General features: G+C 38.2%; 1 pseudogene; it reads left to right on the top strand.

The window, feature by feature from the left end:
- Nucleotides 1-2,397: 2,397 nt before the first annotated feature.
- LOC473514 (nucleolar and coiled-body phosphoprotein 1-like) lies at nt 2,398-4,488 on the top strand (annotated as a pseudogene).
- Nucleotides 4,489-8,099: the final 3,611 nt, after the last annotated feature.

Genomic DNA, 8,099 nt, shown 5'->3' with positions numbered 1-8,099 from the left:
GGCTGGAGTGCAGCGGCATGATCTTGGCTCACTGCAACCTCTGCCTCCCAGGTTCAAGCAATTCTCCTGCCTCAGTCTCCTGAGTAGCTGGGATTACAGGTGCATGCCACCACACCTGGCTAATTTTTGTACTTTTAGTAGAGATAGGGTTTCACCATGTTGGTCAGGCTGGTCTCGAACTCCTGACCTCATGATCCGCCCGCCTCGGCCTCCCAAAGTGCTGGGATTTCCAGGCGTGAGTCACCGCGCCCAGCCAGGAAAACAAATTCTTATTGAACATATGCAAATAACTATATTGTTGTAAAATAAGAAAACTTGCAAATAGTTTCCCAATTCTGGAGAAATCAGGTACAAAGAAATATGCTTTAACTTTTGCTCACAAGAATATATATACTTTTTCAATTTGTGGTCAGCTATAAATAGCTTAACAGGAAAAGTTTTCTTAACTCTGGAAAGAAACACAAAAAGAATCGGCAATGTTTCAAACCAGAAAGTTATTTAAAAACTTTCTGGTATTTACTAGTTTAGTCCCATGCAATTAACTCCTATGTTACATGATATTGGGCCAGCAGGCCTCATGAACACATCAGCTCTCCATTGAGAGTCCTGGAAGTTTTCTCTCTAGTCGAGACACACAAACCCTTTAACATTATCAGAAACCTACATTGAAGAGCATCACAGTGCTTTTCATGAACTTTCCTAAAGAAGCTTTTGGACTGTAGCAGACCACAAACTGATTTTTTTTAGAAAAATCAAAGTAAAACAACAATTGTGTGTGCATGACAAAAATATTAGAACAGCTGTTGTTGAAGACACAATTAACAAGGAAATTTGGTTATTGCTCTGGAATACAGCAATTACAATAATAGTCATAATTATTACTGATAACATTAAGACATCAGAATTATAGAAATCTCATACAATTTGGAACACATTAATAGCACATTTATATAAACTATAACTTAAAGAAAGTTAAACATCATTTCATATTTGATAAAGCGTCCTGTATAATTTTAATACACCACATAAGCCAAATATGTCTCTCTTGAATGTTAGGGATCCTAACATCCAAAGCTGAAGGCTGAATTTAGAATATGATTTTGCAAAGTTTGTCAAATATCAAAGATTTAAAACATCTGATGTCACAAAATAGGATCATAGGTCACTGTAAAGTAACTCATTTAGCCATTTAGCCAAAGTGATAATTAAAGATTTTCAAAAGCAAAATCCTTTACTCTTTAATAGAGAGGAGACTCCAATTTCCAAACCATAAGACATAATAAAAACAGCTTGATGCCAGTTTAATCTGTCTCTCTCTCTCCCCTCTTTCTCTGCCGTTTACTCAAAAGGTAAAAAGAAATATTTCACTGTCTTTTAATACTACATGAAAATCTTTTTCAAAAGAGAAAACTAAATTTTACCTTTGCATTAGTGTATTATTAACACTGAAGTTAATTTTAATAAAATTTTATAAACAAATATATCTAATCTCAATCAGTGTGATCATAAGGTAAGATTTCCATAAGACTTTTATAAATTTTTATTTTTTTTTATTGAAGAACAGATCAATTTTACAGGAAAACCTTGTTATTCTGACACAGGGGCACACAGACTCTGGCGCTGTGTAAGTGTGATTTTGACATTAATGTTCAGTTTGTAGGAAAACTAAATAATCCCCTTTAAATTGTAGCCAACTTGATGACACACAGAACTCCTGTCACAAGATCAATTTTTCATAAACCTTCTACAAATTGCTTAAACCTTCAGTTTTGTTCTATCACTTTAGGACAAAATTTACTTTCTTTTCCAACTTTCTGCATCTGTTTAATTTTAGCCATTATGTCTTATTAGTTTAATTTACAATTCTTAAACTCTCTAAACTAGGCAAAATTGCTTTCTCTCTAAGAGAAACCACATTCGTATGCCTTTTTATAACACTTTTATAAAAATCCCAAAACGCATTGTACGTTTTGTGTGTACAATGCATATAGAATTTTCCCTGTATCTAGTAGTTTTAATGACATGTATTAATGACAATGTTAACTCTTAGTGGCCTTTATTTTTAGTGAAAAACTTAAGAGGTAAACAATTTTAGTTATGTATTAGATGCAGAGACCAAGGCAAACAATGCTTGAAGCTAAGTCTTGTCATGGCCCCCAAAGGCTGAAATCTAAGGACATAAGTTTATAGACAAGTTAAGCAAGTAGAAACATAGACAGAAGCATATCTTATAGATTGTAAGATTTTTATTTGCTAGTCTTCAAATAGTTTGTCTCCCACACTTTAGACTGTCAATCTTTTGATTACCCGCTGCGTTACCCTAAATAATTGTTAAGTAGGCAACTTAAAAATAGCACCAATAGACAATGGTAGTCACATGTATGTATTGCCCAGAGGATGGCAGACACTGGCTTGTGTGGTTCCCACAGACCTGTATCCCCTTGTGCTCGACTTCCTGTGTGACAGCCAATATATTCGCCAAACCCACAGGAGCTACACAGCAGGATGCCAATGCCTCTTCCCTCTTGGATGTCTATAGCTTCTGTCTCAAGTCTGCTAAGTCCCCAAAGCAAAAGTTCCAGGCAAATAAATGGATCAGTGACTATGAAAGCTAAGAAGAAGGCTTCATCCAGTGACAGTAGTGAGGACAGCAGCAAGGAGGAGGAAGAAGCTCAAGGGCCTCCAGGTAAGAAGGCTGTGAGCAAGTTTGTCTCAGCCTCCTGGAAAGGCTATCGCCAAAGCATCAGAGAGCAGCAGCAGTGAAGCATCCAGTGATGATGAGGAGGACGACAAAAAGAAAAAGTCTGTCCAGAAGGGAGTTAAGCCCCAAGCCAAGACAGCCAAAGCTCCTCTTAAGAAGGCTAAGAGCTCTGATTCTGATTCTGATTCTGACTCAAGCTCTGAGGATGAGGCACCAAAGAAACAGAAACCAAAGACATCTGTAGCAGCTAAAGCTCGGGCTAAAGTCCCAGCCACACCAGGTACTCCAGCTCAAGCAGCACCTAAAGTAGCCAATGGCAAAGCAGCTAGCTGCAACAGTAGCAGCAGCAGCAGCAGCAGCAGTGCTGACTCAAAGGAAGAGATGGCAGCAGCCATCCCCAAGAAGAATGTATCTTAAAAGCAAGTTGTGGTCAAGGTCCCAGTGAAAGCAGCTGCCACCCCTACCCAAAAATTCCAGCAGTGAGACTCCTCCGGTGAGGAGGAAGAGTAGTAGGAAAACAAAAAAAAAAAAAAAAAGAAAAAAACCCCCAGATCCCTAAAGTTCAGTGCCCCCGTCCTGCTCCCCCATCAAAGAAGTCCTTGGGAACCCAGGCTCCCAAGAAAGCTGTGGAGAAGAAACAGCCTTCCGAAAGCAGTGAAGACAGCAGCGACGAGTCTGATTCAAGTTTGGAGGAAGAGGATGAACTCTTGCTAAGTCAGTCATCTCTAAAGCAAATACTAAACAACCTCCAGCCAAGAAAGCAGCAGAGAGCTCTTCAGACAGCTCATATTCCAACAGTTCTGAGGATGATGAAGCTCTTTCCAAGCTAGCCAGTACCAGCAAGAATTCCTCAAATAAGCCAGCTGCCACTACCAAGTCACCTGCAACGGAGCCAGCTGCAACTCTCAAGCAACCTGCAAGCAGTGGCCAGAAGCCTCTGATGAGAAAGGCTGACAGCAACTCCAGTGAGAAAGAGAGCAGTTCCAGTGAGGAGGAGAAGACAAAGATGACTGTGGACCCCCTTAAGCCCAAGGTAACTGACAAAGCAGCTCCATATCTGCCTGCCAAGCAGGCTCCTGAGAGGAGTAAGGACAGCAGCTCTCATTCAGACAGCTCCAGCAGTGAGGAGGAGGAGGAGGAAGAGAAGACATCTAAATCCCCAGTTAAGAAGAAGTTGCAGAAGGCAGCAGGAGGGACAGCCCCTTCCAAGCCAGCCTCCACAAAGAAAGGAAAGGTCAAGAGCAGCAGCAATTCTTCCTCTGATGACTCCAGTGAGGAAGAGGAAGCGAAGCCCAAGGGCAAGGACTCTCCAAGACCACAAGTCCCCAAGGCCAATGGCACCTCTGCACTGACTGCCCAGAATGGAAAAGCAGCTAAGAACAGCGAGGAGGAGGAAGAGGAGGAAGACAAAAAGAAAAAGGCAGCAGTGGTAGTTTCCAAGCTGGGTTCAGGAAAGAAGTGGAAGCAGCTGAGACTGCCAAAGAGGCAGAGACTCCTCCAGCCAAGAAAATAAAGCTTCAGACCCCTAACACATTTCCAAAAAGGAAGAAAGAAGAAAAAAGGGCATGATCCACATTCTTAAGGGTCAGGGAGGAGGAAATTCAGGCGGCAGACAACTCCATTGATGCCAACTGAGGTGCAGCCGGAGACTGGGGGAACGAGCCAATGAGGTTTTGAGGTTCACCAAAGGCAAATCCTTCTGGTATGAGAAAACCAAGAAGCAGGGCATCTCCTGGGAAGGCTCAATCTCTGTCCAGGTCAATTCTATTAATTTTGAAAGTGAGTGACTTGGGATAGCTTTGCTGAAGCAGGGGTGAAGATCTGAGACCACTCACTTTCTCCAGTGGACCAGGGAGCCCTCATCTCTATAGGCAAGGGTCTTGATGAGGACAGAATTTGAGAGTAGGTCCTAAGACTTTGAAATGTAACGTCCTCTGTGGTCCTTTTCTGTATTCCTAGTTTTATATAGACTTGTTTTTGAGTGTTGAGTATCAGGGATAAAACGAGGGGAATGTTATTTTTAAAGAAAATTTATTTTCATTGTCTCCTTCCTGTTCTGTGGAAGTCTTCATACTGAGAAATTTGAATATTTTATATTAAATCATTTCCTTTTGATTTTTGTTGTGATTTTCAAAGGTGGATTCCCACAGATATAAAGGGTCACATGTATGACCTTTTATAATTAGAAGAAAGTTCTGCCTTTGTGAGTGCACAAGTCCACATTTCATCTCTCCTTCCCTCAAAACCCTAGTGGGGGGCATTAAAGAAGGTTAATGTATATGTAATGTATGTTATACATGCACTATGTATTTTATCCTCCTTCACTGGGTCTGAGACTGAAGTTTTTAGCGAGCTCGGACCTAATCTACTGTTTTGTTCCAGGCAAAATTCTGGTGTGGTGTGAATGCCATGGGTCAGTCTGAATATATTTTCTTCTGTAATTTTATCACTATTAAATAATGTTTGCAATACGTGCTTTGCTTTTTAATGTGAAAGCAAGCTTTTCTACTGTTGAAACACAGAGTTTGGTGACTTGACCCTTACTAGTATTGAATACTAAGTTGAGGACTGCATCTTCTTATTTTCACATTATACAGAGCAAAATAACACAAAAATCAAGAAGGCTTTATTCCTGGGATGCAGGCCTTGTTCTACACATGCAAATCAATAAATGTGATTCACTGCATAAACAGAATTAAAAACAAAAAATTATTATCCTATTAGATACAGCAAAAGCTTTCAATTAAATCCAGTAAAGTTTCATGATAAAAATGTTCAACAAACTAGGCACAGAAGTAACGTACCTCAAAATAATAACAGCCATATATGACAAACCCAAAACCCACATCATACTGAATGGGCAAAAGCTGGAGGCATTTCACTTGAGGACTAGAACAAGGCAAGGATACAAGCTCTCACCATTCCTATTCAGCATAGTTGTGGAAGCCCTAGCCAGAGCAATCAGGCAAGAGAAAGAAATTTTAGGTTGGTGCAAAAGTAATAGTGGAGTTCGCCATTACTTTTAATGGCAAAACTGCGATTACTTTTGCACCAACCTAATAAAAGGCATTCAAATAGGAAGAGAGGAAGTCAAATTATCTCTCTTCACTGATAATATAATTCTATTTCTAGAGACCCTAAAGACACCACCAAAAGGTGCCTAGAGTTGATAAATAACTTCAGTAGTTTCAGGATATAAAATCAATGTACAAAATTCAGTAACATTTCTATTCACAAATAACATTCACGCTGAAAGTCAAATCTATAATGCAATTCTATTTATAACAGCCAAAAAATATAGAATACCTAGAAATACATATGACCAAGAAGGTGAAAGATCTCTACAGGTACAGCTACAAAACACTGCTGAAGATACTCAAGGATGACACAAGCAAATGGAAAATCCTTTTATGTTCATGGATTGGAACAATCAATATCATTGCAATTGCCCAAGGCAATCTACAGATTCGGTGCTATTCCTATCAAGATACCAATGTCATTTTTCATAGAGCTGGAAAAAAACCGATTCTTAAATGTATATGGAACGAAAAAAAAAAAGCCTGAATAGATAATTGCAAGGAAAAAGACCAAAGCCAGAAACATCACAATACCCCACTTCAAACTATATTACAAGACTACAGTAACAGTAACAGCATGGTATTGGTACAAAAATAGACATATAGACCAATAGAACAAAATAGAGAACCAAGAAATAAAGGCACACACCTACAACTATCTGATCTTAGACAAAGTTGACAATAACAAGCAATGCAGAAAGCATTCCCTATTTAATAAATGCTACTGAGATAGCTGGCTAGCCATATGTAGAATAATGAAACTGCACCCCTGCTTTACACAATATACAAAAATTATTTCAAAATGCATTAAAGATTTAAAGGATTTAAAGGTAAGACCACACACTATAAGAATCCTAGAAGAAAACCTAGAAAATATCATTCTGGACACAGCCTTGGTGAAAAATTTATGACTAAATCTCCAAAAGCAATTGCAACAGAGACAAAAATTGACAAGTGGAACCTAATTAAAGAGCCTCTGCATAACAAAAGAACTATCAACGGAATAAACAGACAATCTACAGAATGGGAGAAAATATTCACAAACTATGCATCTGATAAAGGTATAATATCTAGAATCTATAAGGAATTTAAACAATTCAACAAGATAAAAACAAGTATCTCCATTAAAACATGGGCCAAAGGACACAAAAAGACATTTTTCAAAAGAAGACATACATGCAGCCAACAAATATATGAAAAAGTGTTCAACATCACTAATCCCCAGAGAAATGCAAATCAAAATCTCAATGAGAAACCATCTCACACCAGTCAGAATTGTGATGATTAAAAAGTCAAAAATAACAGATGCTGGTGAGGCTGCAGAGAAAAGGGATTAATTATACGCTGTTGGTGAAAATGCAAATTCATCCATCCACTGTGTTAAGCAGACTGGATATTTATCCAAGAACTTAAAACAGAGCTACCATTCAACCCAACAGTCCCATTACTGGGTACATACCCAACAGAAAAAAAATTATCCTATCAAAAGACACATGAGCTCATATGTTCGTCACAGCACTATTCACAATAGCAAAGACAATGAATCAACCTAGATGCTCATAGACTATGGACTGGATAAAGCAAGTATGGTACAGACACACCATGGAATACTATGCAGCTATAAAAATGAACAAAATCATGTTATTTGCAGCAACATGGATGCAGCTAGAGGCCATTATCCTAAGCAAATTTATGCAGGAATAGAAACTCCAACACTGCATGTTCTCACTTATAAGTAGGAGCTAAATGAACATTGAGTACATATGGAGATAAAAATGAGAACTATAGACACTGGGAAATACAAGAAGGGGGAGAGTGGGAGAGGGGAAGTGTTGAAAAACTACCTATTGGATACTATGCTCACTACCTGAGTGACAAGATTATTCATACACTGAAATTCAATGATACAAAATTTACCCATGTAACAAACCTGCACATGTACATCCAGAAACTAAAATACAAGGTGATAAATAAATAAATAAATAAATAAAAGCTTAATTTTTAAAACAAAGTTTGTTTCTTTATGTTTCAGGGACTCTTGGCAGAAGAGAATGGTGTTTTCCTAAGTCAATACTTCATCATACTCAACATATCTGAGTAGTAAGTACACATTTGAATAGTCCCTCTTTCTCTAGATTGTCTTTATTCTACTTAGTTTAAGCTATCTCATTTCTATATTTTATTTATTTACTTTTCATTATGAATTTTATTTTTTATTCAGAAGTCATAATTGTATAAACTTATAAGGCATAATGTGATGCTCTGATATATGTACACCATGTGAAATGATTAAATCAAGCTAATTAACTTATTTACCACCT

The sequence above is a fragment of the Pan troglodytes genome, chromosome X (assembly GCF_028858775.2).
Source record: "Pan troglodytes isolate AG18354 chromosome X, NHGRI_mPanTro3-v2.0_pri, whole genome shotgun sequence".
NCBI classification, from domain to species: domain Eukaryota; kingdom Metazoa; phylum Chordata; class Mammalia; order Primates; family Hominidae; genus Pan; species Pan troglodytes.
The sequence above is the reverse complement of the archived record's forward strand: the minus strand, read 5'-3'. Positions and strand labels throughout refer to the sequence as shown.